The following is a 12,660-nucleotide window of genomic DNA, read 5'->3' as shown; positions in this document are numbered from 1 at the left end:
GAGTTAGCAAGTCTGGAGCAAAGACCATATTGCAAGCAAATTGGAGGGGAAAAAAAAAATCAAGGGATGCTGAAATTCCTCCCCAACAATTTGGAAATATATACATGTCTTATATATTCCTCTTACCCAACGACAAACATTTCTTTCTTATCTCATTTACTGTTGAAAATTCTACCTCTAAAATCTACCATTTTCACAACAGAAAATTTTATGGCCTTGATCATCTTCCATAGTCTGACATCTTCACCCTTGTCTTTATCCATGTCGTTTCCTATTTTGACTTCCTTTGTGCTTAGTTAAGGGCTCATCGTCAGCATTTATTTACTTCACCGGCATTCCAGCCTTTCAAAGAGCTCCACTAAACTTGCTCTCCCTGCCCTTCTTTTTTTCCTTTCTCTCTTACATTTAGAAATGTTACTGAAAAAAGTCACCAGACAAGGAAGCAGAGACCTAAAACAAATGCACACTCTCAACTCGGAGGGCTTACAATGAGGCTGTGATTCATCTATCATAGATTCTCCACTGGAAATCTCCACAAGGATGGCCAAAAATCTTTCCCATGCTCCCTACCTTAACCTTCTCAGCAAACGATGCCACCTATTTTATGGGAAAGAATGAAACTATTTGACTATGAGTTCCTTTAAACACTACCACCTGTGCTTCAAACTTTTTCTGGAACTTGTCCCTTATCCCTAAGTGTCCGACCCTCTTTCCTGCTATTAATTACTGTATTTATACACTGTATGTTTGCTCCCCAATAAGGTAGCCACAAGCCATATGTGGTGACTTAATTTTAAATGAATTCATATTAAATGAAATTTTAAAATCTCAGTGTTCCAGCTGCACAAGGCACCACATTTCAGGTGCTCAGAAGTCATATGCAGTTCACGGCTTCTGAATTGGGCAGTGCAAAGAGAGAAGATTTTCATCACTACAGACAGTCTCACTGGACACAGGTGCTCTAGATCTTGACCACTATGTTTCTTTATTGTGTCTCACTTTGCCTCCCCAAGTCCATCTTCAGTTTCCCGTCTTTGTCAAATTGTTATTTAATTACTCATAAAAAATGTTTAGTTTTCCCCTAGCCTGAAAAATTCCTTCCCTTGGCCTGCTAATCCTCAGGCTACTTACCTACCTTTTCCTTTCCTTTGCCAGACAATACTCAAGCCTCACCGCATCTCGTTCCCTCACTTCCTACAATCTTACCTACCATCTAATAAAACTGTTTCTTCAAAAATGGAACCCAGTGGTCCTTTCTCAATATTCATTTTCTTTACATTTCTTCATTTACCAACTTTGTTGGTAAATATTCTTTTCTCTTTACTCAGTTTCTATTATCCTAACATTCTCTATCTCTTTAACCTCTATTCCGTTTTCTTGGTAGATCCTCTTAATTCTGTTATTCTAAATCTTGAGCAATATCCAGTGGTCTTGTCCTTTGAACTTTCTTCTTTATGTTTCCTGCCTATATTGTCACACTCAATTTCTATAACAAGTTCCATTTCTGCAGCTTCTACTCTCTAAGGACATTTCAATGTATATATCCTGCCAGCTGCTCAAACTCAATTTAAAATACAAATGATCTTATCATCCTCAAACAGCTTCTTGATTTTCCTATTTCTGTCCATCCTTTCAGTCATTTAAGCCCAAAATTGTCACTTAAATATTTATTGAACACCAGATCTGTGCTGCATCCTGAGCTAGGGAAGGAGTCATCTTTGACCTTTACACCCTGTATACCCTTGTTCATTCATTCCCAATTCCCAGCGATTGCCACATATACCATCCTTTCCATTTCCTCTGCCACTTTCTTAGATTAAATTTCCCTTGAATTACTACAACAGCCTAATAGATGTGATCATATCTATGGTCTCCTACCTTTTCTTCCTTATCTAAGCAACATAGAGCTTCTAGATACATCATATAAGAAACGGATCTGATCAAGCTGCTCTTCAGTCCAAAAAAACACTCATGGCTTCCCCATTAATTTAAACATCTTAGCTGGCACACAAGATTCTCCATTATCTGGGCCCTTTCCCCTCCCACTCACTGCTCCTGCCAAACAGAATTTGCTTTACTCCAAACAAGCCTTCACACACACCCTCACACCCTCAGTGCTTGTGCTAGTCTTTCTACCAGCAATGTCCTTTGTTCACATTTCCAACTTCCATAATCCCATCCATTCTTCATAACACACAGCAAATAACATGAAACCTTCTCTGATTACCTAAGCCAGAAATTCTCTCTTTCTATTCCAAGTTATATACATGACCTGAGATCTCTTATGGTACTTAGCACATGTCTTTTTTTTTATTTTATCGTGGTCATTTATATATCTCTTTTACCCTCTTAATCTATATGTAAAGGCACAGGTTCTATTATAATCATTTTTATACTCCTTAAGAAGGGATATAAAGTATATTGTACCATGTACTAGGTCAAATATTTATACTCGACAAATATTTATTGAATAAATGACATAACTTGTTATTACATATATCCTTTATTAAGCAGAATACAGTATTGAAATGTAGCCTGCAAAATAATATTCAGCATACAAAATCCTATTGTACTGCTGATCTATATGGGCCCCACAATATGTTGCACTATTCTCAGCTTTTAAATTCTGAATACTAAACTGCTACTGAATAATAAGGAACGATAGTAATTAGCTTTTCACCCTTTTCTCAGTAGAGGTTGCTCCAGAAGCTAACATGCAAGCATATTCTTGGGTAGTTTTTATAATTTTAGTTTTTGTTTTTGAAGGTAGAATTTTCCCATGGCATTGACAGAAATATTTTTAAACAAGGAAAAAAAATAAGAGTTTTCACCTATAGTGAGCCAATAACTATAAGTCTGTAGCTTAATTGCCAATTACTTTTTTTTGAGATGGAGTCTCACTCTTTATCCCAAGCTGGAGTGCAGTGGCATGATCATGGCTCACTGCAACCTCTGCCTCCAGGGCTCAAGTGATTCTTGTGCCTCAGCCTCCCGAGTAGCTGGGACTACAGGTGTGTACTGCACCCAGCTAATTTTTGTATTTTTAGTAGAGACAGAGTATTTCACCATGTTGGCCAGGGTGGTCTCGAACTCCTGAGCTCAGGAGATCTGCCTGCCTCAGCCTCCCAAAGTTTTGGGATTATAGGCATGAGCCACTGTGCCTGGCCCAATTAATCTTATAATAGCAAATATGATTTCTGTGATAAAGTGTCTTGGAAACAAGTGAATCTGGGAAATCTTAGTTTTTATTCATTATGATCTTTCCTTCATTTGATTATAGACTAGAAAACCATATGCATTTTATCACTAATACAGAAAGCATTTTGGTCATCTAGAATGAAATTTACTTAACATTCATTTATATACTACCAAAAATGTTGATAGCGATCAGAAACTGGGGTACATATTTTAAAGCAAAAACCATAAAGATCAGTAAATTTCAGAGAAACGTAGTTTTTCATTTTTCTGTGAAGAAAAAAGTCTGACTAATGCTAAAAAATAGGCAAAAATTCCAACCCTCCTTAATGTAACCAAAAAATTACTATTAAGAAAACTTTTTAAATGTGAAAACTAAAGTAGGTTAGTTTATTACAGATTTCATACTGGAATTCAAGGAAATATTTTGTCTTTAACAAGACCTTTTCTCCCACACAAAGTATAGTGTTATGTTTTAGAGGACAGAAGGCTCATATTTGATAGTTTTATATAAAAAACAAGCTGAATCACTTCAGCCATAACAAAATAAGTAGACTGTAGATCATCTAAAAATACAATCTGTGCTGCACTATGATTTAAAAGCAAAGCACAATAAATCCATGTGCTCTGGAGAGTTTCCAAAATATTTTTGGTTTGTGATACAGTATTTCAAAATGTAATATTTTACTTTTATGATAGAAACTCTTGGCAGGAGATCTACTCCTTGAATGAAGACCACTATGTCTTGACTCTGATCTAATCAGAACATTCTCTTTAACTGTTTCAGTTGTATTTTGTTACCAAACTCTAAATGAATCTACATGAATGTGGTATGCATATATTAAGAGAGGTTATAACTAATAAACTGAAATTTTCTGTGAGACATCAAATATTTATAGAGAAGGTTACATTTACTGTATGTCATGAAACAAAAATACATGCAAGTTAATTTTCCAAAAGTTAGACTTTGTAGGACTATAAATATCACCTGCATACAAATACCTGTCATCATTGCTAAAGGCTTAGATTAAGTATAACTTAGATTATAGCAACATTAAGAAAATGATACATCACATTCCCAAAAATAAAATGAAGTTGTATGGAAAAAGGGAAATGAAAATTCAAATCCCATTTTATTTATACTTTCCGTAATATCTGGTAATATTTTTGGCAAGGAAAGAACCTTAAGCTACCCAAGCTCTAATGTAGAAAACATTAGGGTTAGTAGGGTTAGATATTCCACTAATGTAGAGGGAGTTGTTTTATATGTTGACAACATGTGCATTAGTTATGCAGAAGTTCAAACAGTTCAAAATTATGTCATGCTATATCTAGCTTCAGAAATTTGTTTATATGAAATAAAGTGCTGTGGTTTGCCACAGTTACTACGGTTACCACAGGACTGAATGAAGGGAGACGAATGCAGAAATGAAAATTTAAAACAAAAGAAACTGTTTTAAAGAAGAGGGCCCCTTGCTTCTAGTGAGCAACGGCAGCAGCCCTGAGCTGCTACAGCCCTTCATATTTACTGGGTAGACAGAGCAGGGAGGAGCAGGTAACGATTGGTCAGCTGCTTGATTGATCACAGGTTCACATTATTGCTAACAGGCTTCAAATGTGCCTAATCACAGGAAACACTGCACTTGGGGCATGGCTGCCCTCAGCATTCCTTCTGGGCGGCAGATGCAGTTTGTCAGTTTGCCAGCATTCTGCATTTATGAGAACAGTTTGCTGTTTACTCATATAGCCTCCAGTGGTATACTGAGTTGATCATGATCCCCACTCTTTCGGCCTGCAACCTCTCTCCCTTTGTTTTTTAATTAATTGAGAAAGGCAATTGCAGGCTGTGCAGCCCTTAATTGCTGGTTGGTGGTTCCTTCAGTCTTCACATTCAGATTCAACTGGCTCATGGCTCATACCAGGGGAACCAAGACCGTGATTGGGATCCATGAGTCCCTCCAGTCTCCTGTTCCGTGGTTGCACACATCTTGAGGGCACCCACACGGTTTGTACATTTCCTATAAAAACACAAGCATACCCTCATCCCCACATGAGTAAATCAACTGAAACAAAAGCAAAGGCTTTTGTAGCTGCAGCCAAGAGGCATGCCGTTGCTGAAGCATCTGCTTCACAAGCTGTATCTCAGCTTCTGCCTCTTTGGTTAATTACCGCGGGGTAAAACTTTCCATTGATAACAAGAGGCAGGCTCTTTCTGATTAACAGAAGGCACAGAGAAAACAAATCAAGGCTTATTCTTCTCGTGCAACAGCACAGTAAAAAAAATCAGTCCTCAAGATCTATTACCATGAGAGACCAGTCTCTTGCTCCCATATCCACAAGCCCACACAACTTCTTTTCTTCAATCTGCACTGCACAAGTGGGTCTACTAGATACTATGGGTTGTGATAAACTTCCCATGTAGTTGTATTTCCAAATCCCTGATTCCCTCATTTCTCCTTTTGTGGAGAAGGGTGTAATTTACAGGGAATAAACAACAGTTGAGCAATATATTTTCCCAGTTCAAAAACCCAAAGATCTTGTGCCCTTACCACTACCTGAATTTCTCCTTCACAATCAGAATCAACACTCCTGGGACCACAGTAATGCCCTATAAGGTAAGATGACTTTTGCCCAAAATTAATCCCATGTATCCTGTTGGCAAAGGTCCCCAAATACCAGTGGGAATCTTAGTGGGTTTGTTTCCTCCAATTAACGTAACCCGTTCTCTGACTGGGACATCCAATCCTGTGCGTCCAGGTGTTCCTGGGGAGAGGGAATCAATGTGCCTCTGGAGACCCACCCCTGAAATGGAATTGTGGCCTGGACAGGGAATGTCCTCATTGTTTGAGGTGCCCGGGTCCAGGCCCCCTTCTCATTTCCCGACAGAGGGGTGCCGTTTTGATGACATTTTGAATGGCATTGATTAGCACAATGATTTTCCTTATTGCAATGAGGGCAAAGTCCTGGCATTTTTTCTGTTGAGAGGGGAACTGTGTATAAGATCCCTTCTGCCCAGAGGTCTGACAGCATTCTTTTTTGAAATGTCCAATTTTTCTACACTTACAACATTTTCCCACTTTAGTCCCCTTAGATCAACTACCAAATTGGCCATTGCTTGAACCAGCATTGAAGAGCAATGAAGCTCAGTTCCCATATCTTGACAAGCTCTGAGAAAACCTCCCAAGTTTTTTGTACATCTCACAGGTGCCAGTGTACATTTACAATCCACATTTGCTTTCTCAAAAGCCAAAGTTAAAGTCAGCCTTCCTGTAGCCACAAAAGATGGTACAAGGCAATTTTCATCCTCCCTCTTCTGTTCACCACCCTCGATAGGTGCTGTGGGTGGGGCAAAAAATTCTTTCAAATTTTGAAATAATGACAAAAGGACAGTATGAACCAAATTCCAAACAGAAAAGTGAAAAGAAATAGTCAAATTCTTTCCCATGTTACCCTGATTCAAAAACTTCCCGTTCTCTGTACCTCTTTAGGGCACTGACCTTATATTGCTGCCGGCAGACTCGTAATGGGGTTTCTCAGCCGTCTGGTCAGTCTTACTTTCTCTGTTCCAGCAGGCCTTCCTCGTTCAAGTCCCTATAGGACCCTATCTGTCCCTGTCTGTCCCTCTCTGTCCCTGCAAGTCTCTGCTAGTCTCTATCTGTACCTGTGCGCCCCTATTTGGGTGCCACTTGCCACAGTTTGCCACAATTATGACGGTTACCACAGGACTGAAGGAAGGGGGACGAATGCAGAAATGAAAACTTTAAAGAAACTGTTTTAAAGAAGAGGTCTGGGGAAGAAGAGGGCTCCTTGCTTCTAGCGAGCAAACGCAGCAGCCCTGAGCTTCTACAGCACTTCATATTTACTGGGTAGAAAGAACAGGGAGGAGGAGATAACAATTAGTCAGCTGCTTGATTGATCACAGATTCACATTATTGCTAACAGGCTTCAAATGTGCCTAATCACAAGAAACACTGCACTTGGGGCATGACTTCCCTCAGCATTCCTTCTGGGCGGCAGACGCAGTTTGTCAGTTCGCCAATATTCTGCATTTATGAGAACAGTTTGCTGTTTACTCGTATAGCCTCCAGTGGTATACTGAGTTGATCGCGACCCTCACTCTTTCAGCCTGCAACAATAAAATTCTGCAAGACGGTTGTGAAAAGATAAGAAATAAGGTAATGACAGATGGGCAGGAGTAAGGATATTTATTTATATCAGAATTTAAGAGTATGAGAAATATGCTAGAATATTTTACTTAGGCCTCTTAAAAAACCCTTGAAAATATACCAATACAGATGTGTTGTTATGCTCAAAACGTAGGCCTGGCTGAAAGAATATATTTATAAATGACATACATTAGAAACTACAATTAAGTCAGAAGGCAAAAGGGTATCCTAACATATTTAAGGGCAGCATGTCACTAAGCTCAGCAAATGCCATTTCAAAAACACTGAAACAAAACTCATTACAACTGATCGGCATGCTCCACAGTCAGGCTCTTCAAGACCAAGGCATCTTTTGCACATTTATTGCAAACTCCAATGCTGAAAGCCTAGGCAAGTCCTAGCTGACCATTACCATCCCTAAATGGTAGACTTTCCTGGGCTGTTAGCCAGAATGAGCCTCCTGGGTGTGGATCAGTAAATGCTCCAGTTCATGTTGTGAAGTGTGAACACAAGAAGGCAGCTGTCCCAATGCCCATATCAAGCGACCAGATAGGTGCCATAAAATATGCTACTATGTTGGGGCACAACCAAAAGACTCAGAATGCTGTAACTGGGGCTAGATAATACCCATAGCAGTCATCAGAGGTACCTTTAACCTTAAATATGTTAGAGAAGAAAAATCCACAGGTTAACCTGTTCCAGGTACTCAACCCAGGATCATTACACTTTTGGCAAAAAATGAAGGGGGTAAATATTTAAAGTGAATTCTAGCATTTCTATTTTTATACAACAACTCACTACCTAATTTTATAATGAAAATTGCGTGACAGGTTGTAAGTGTTGGTTCAGGCACTGAATTTGCAAAGAAACACCAAAGGAGATGGGCATTCTAACAGTTGGGTTATAAAGCATCAACAACAACAAAAAGTAAGCGTACACAATCATTGATAGCGGGAAAGTATTTTATTTAGTAGCAGGTCATGGTGTCAGAGTTCTGAGTTATGTTAGCAACAAGATAACCTGTGCCTTAAAGAGAAACAGAAGAGACATTAATGACTATGCTGTTAGTAATATTCAGTATTAGACCTTGCAAAGATCTGTCACCGACAATGCCTTATACTACAAGAGAATGAAAGATGAAAGAAAAAGTTGAGGAGCTGGAAAAATGAAAACTAGTAAGTTCTTTGTTGCATTCCTAAATTAAGGCATCTGCCCTGGTTAATCACCCAACACTATTTGCTTTCCTGGATATCTTGGTCAATGACCAAGAATTCTAATGATCTAAGTATGGACTCTACTTAACATCTTCAAGTCACATTGTCTTACTCACACAGTCAACACAGCCCTCAATCACACTGAAGGAATGTTATGCACTCCTCCTTCCCATCCCTATGGGATATTAGGCAATGCAGTATTCATTCCTTCCTTTGCCAAGTGTAAGGCCTTGGTAATACACACCTACACCCTTCTGGCTTTGCAGGGAGTTAGTCAAATCCAGCATCAAGGATCAAGCTCAGATCCCCTAGGTAGGAAAAAATGGAATTGTCATAAATCTCTGAAATAATCCCTAATCTTGCATAAAGCTACAATGTACCATTTATTTAGATCAAAGAAGCATAACTTTTGGAAACAATTGCTTTTCCCAGTCTCTGATTGTACTTGCAATGATGGTTACTGTTAATACTGATATACTGACAACGGCTACTCAGAGACAGTGTCCAGGACAGCCACAGCTGAACTCAGATTTTAGAAAGCCAGGAGCATATGAAAAATGCTCAGTCATTGTTATTATGATCTTTTTTTCCCTTTCCTTCCTTCCTTTTTAATGAATGAATGAATGACAGAGTCTTGCTGTGTCACCCAAGCTGGACTGCAGTGGTACAATCATGGCTCACTGCAGCCTCAAACTCCTGGGCTCCACCAATTCTCCTGCCTCAGCTTTCTGAACACCTGGGACTACAGGTGCAGGCCACCATCCCCAGCTAATTATTTTTATTTTAATTTTAATTTTTAGTAGAGATGAGGTCATGCTGTGGTGCCCAGGCTGGTCTCAAACTTCTTGGGCTCAAGAGATCCTCCTGCCTTGGCCTCTCAAATTGCTGGGATTATAGGTGTGAGTCACCGCACCTGGCCTATGATGTTAACTTATTCACACCTTTTGACATTGCCAAAAACTAAGTTTTACAAGATCTCTCACCATATCTCTGGGGATGGGAGGAGGGAAGGAAGGATAATGGTCTCATATTCATAATAGTATTTGCAGTGCCTATTCTCACAGTGATAAATGACTATCACCTTTTCAAGAGGATGAGTGAAAGAAAGAGGGAGGTGAAAAGAATGAAAAAGGAGGTAAGGTCCTGGTAACATATCATCTTGTTTCTAAAGACAAAGCCCCTTGAACTGTTCCAAAGAAAACTTACAATCCAAATTAATAACAATGTACAGACATCACCAGGTCACACAAAAAAAATTTTCTGAACCCAACTTCAAAGCATAAAATGAATATCCCTTTGGTGTAATATATTTTGGAAGGCAATTAAATTTGTATATAGTAATACACATTTATTTCTGGATATAAGTACTATATTTGAAAAGTTCAAGCCGGGCGCGGTGGCTCAAGCCTGTAATCCCAGCACTTTAGGAGGCCGAGACGGGCGGATCACGAGGTCAGGAGATCGAGACCATCCTGGCTAACACGGTGAAACCCCGTCTCTACTAAAAAATACAAAAAACTAGCCGGGCGAGGTGGTGGGCGCCTGTAGTCCCAGCTACTCGGGAGGCTGAGGCAGGAGAATGGCGTGAACCCGGGAGGCAGAGCTTGCAGTGAGCTGAGATCCGGCCACTGCACTCCAGCCTGAGCAACAGAGCGAGACTCCGTCTCCAAAAAAAAAAAAAAAAAAAAAAAGAAAAGTTCAACTGAGTATTATTACACAAGTCTCCCTAAAACAGTTTTTATTTTTAAAAAGTTTCCTTTAAAAACTTAAATCCTGGTCCCTTTGATCCAGACTAACTTCAAATAGAGAAGCAAGGAATTTCAAACAACCCAAAGATTTTAATGATTTCCTTCGGATCACCTAGCATTAGAGAAAACCTATGTAAGCTTGGGTAAAAACAAAAAACAAAAAACAAAACTATATATATATGTATATGTATATCAGTATGAGGTATATAAGCAGACCCTACCCATTTTTTTTTTTTTATTTAGAATGTATTTGAAAAAGATGAACTATTCCCACACTTAAGTACAAATTTGGAAATAAAACAAGTTACCCCCACTTGGATTTAGAGTGTATCAAACACGGAGTTTGAATCTCAAATTTTATGAAAGTTATTGCAAAGATAAATAATACTTAGAGATTCCTATTTACTCCTTTTTTTTCTTTTTTTGTAGAGATGTAGTCTTGTTATGTTACTGAGGCTTATTTCAAACTCCTAGTCTCAAGAGATCCTCCCATCTTGGCCTCCCAAAGTGCTGGTATTACAGGCGTGGGACACCGTGCCCAGCCTTATCTACTCCTTTACTGAATGTTTAGTGCTAATACCTTGCAACTTTTTTTAAAGACAAAAAGTTAAGGAGTAAAAGCAGAGAGTAAAGAGAAAAAGGAAGCCCATCACAGATAATATCTTATTGCTAAGCAAATAGAAGAATGATTACAAGGGAAATATAATTCAAGTAATTTAGATATTTTATGATTCAACTTCTTTTGCAAATAAACTCTAACTTGGAAGTTCATATTCTATATCATTTGAGTTTAACAGTAACATCTCTATATTGATACATGCAAGCTAGCATTTTGATATATAAAAGTGAATGGTCTTATCTATAAAAATAAAACCTAATTTATTTGCTTAATTTGTTAATATTCTATAAAATAATTTGGTCTTAATATTATATTTCACTTCTAACTATTGTATAGGTACATCTTTAAAGAGAATACAAGCAACTACCAAGTACCAAGAAGGTGGGGTACCGGCCATACTTCTCACATCAAAACAAACCTTTCTAATTTACTAAGTTCCAGTCACTATTTTTTTTACTATATTCCAAAACTTTAAAGTCTAATTAGAAGTTTTTTCCAGTACAAATTTCTTGTTTTTGTTTTCATTTTAGCATTCCTGCTAAAAATATCTAGTCATGCAGGTTGAGAGTACAAATTGTCTCATATTCCAAGATCACATCGCTGCATATGGCAACTATGCTTCATTCTTGTTCCCACTATATCACAGGTCAATATTCAGACATGAAAGCACACCCCTATCACTCTGTCATTTTTCTAGCTCACATTCTTTAGTGAAACCTCAAATAACCAAATAAGTTCAACAAAAATAAGAATATATTATGACTGGCTTTATTCTTCTGCTGGCTAATAAGGCCTGACAATAAACTAAAGTTAAAAAGAAACACTTTGATTAATCCATGAGTCAAGCCACGACAATTAACCTTTAAGAAACCCCTTTAAGAATAAGATTTCAACAGATGAGGAAACCAAGGCAAACAGAAATAGAGGAGGAGAGAATGAAGAAAGGAAGTAACAGAAGGCAGACTGTAAAGGAAATGTGGGAAAAGGAAAACAGCCATAAGTAGTATCAAGGTGATAAACGTATGACATACACTTCAAATACTGGGAAGAACATAAGCAAAGCAGAAGCTAAGGCAATCTGAGGGAAAAGGAGGAAACTGAGGGGAGAGGACAAAATACAACACTGGAAACAGGTAAGTCAGAAGAAAAAGTAGGTGCTTTATGCTGCAAAGTAATCTGGCTTCTAAAACAATTTATTGAGAGAAAAATATATAAATGGTGCAAATTGCTACTCTATGCAAACCTACAGATGACTTGCAGAGATATGAAGATATGATTAAGCCCTCTTGCAAACAGTGGTTATTCTTTAAGTTCCAACTTATTTTTTTTCTTATTACTTCAAAAGATTCATTACAATTCTGGACACATAGCAACTTGGTTAAAGCACATTAGTAAGAGCTTATGAAAAATAAGGTACTTCTGGGAATTCCAGAGACAAGAGTCAGTTTCATCCAGCCCATGGTCAAAGATCACATGAGTGCTGGCTGCTGCAACCACATATTCAATTCCTTGCTATTCTTTAAGTTGGCACCCACCATCTCACTCCCTCATTAAAATAATCTCTTCCTAGTCCACTCGTAGTTCATAAGCAAGATGATTTGGTTTTCATGCTGGTGTGTGAGATGTACCTCCCTCAAACCTTGTTACTATGTTGGCACAATACCAGTCTGACATGAAAACAAATGGGCCAGGGATAGTGGCTCATGCCAATAATTCTA

General features: G+C 38.4%; 1 protein-coding gene and 1 non-coding gene across 5 annotated transcripts in view; one reads left to right on the top strand and one right to left on the bottom strand.

Annotated features, from left to right (window-relative positions):
* The window catches only part of DISP1 (dispatched RND transporter family member 1), a 206,707-nt gene that overhangs the window by 80,603 nt on the left and 113,444 nt on the right, over positions 1-12,660 (bottom strand). The window lies entirely within an intron of this gene.
* LOC117077096 lies at positions 12,512-12,615 on the top strand. Its single transcript, XR_004434680.1, has one exon. It is a non-coding gene; the product is annotated as a small nucleolar RNA U13 (small nucleolar RNA).

Source organism: Trachypithecus francoisi, unplaced genomic scaffold, assembly GCF_009764315.1.
Source record: "Trachypithecus francoisi isolate TF-2019V2 unplaced genomic scaffold, Tfra_2.0 Lachesis_group5, whole genome shotgun sequence".
Classification (NCBI taxonomy): domain Eukaryota; kingdom Metazoa; phylum Chordata; class Mammalia; order Primates; family Cercopithecidae; genus Trachypithecus; species Trachypithecus francoisi.
This window is presented reverse-complemented; position numbering and strand designations above follow the sequence as displayed.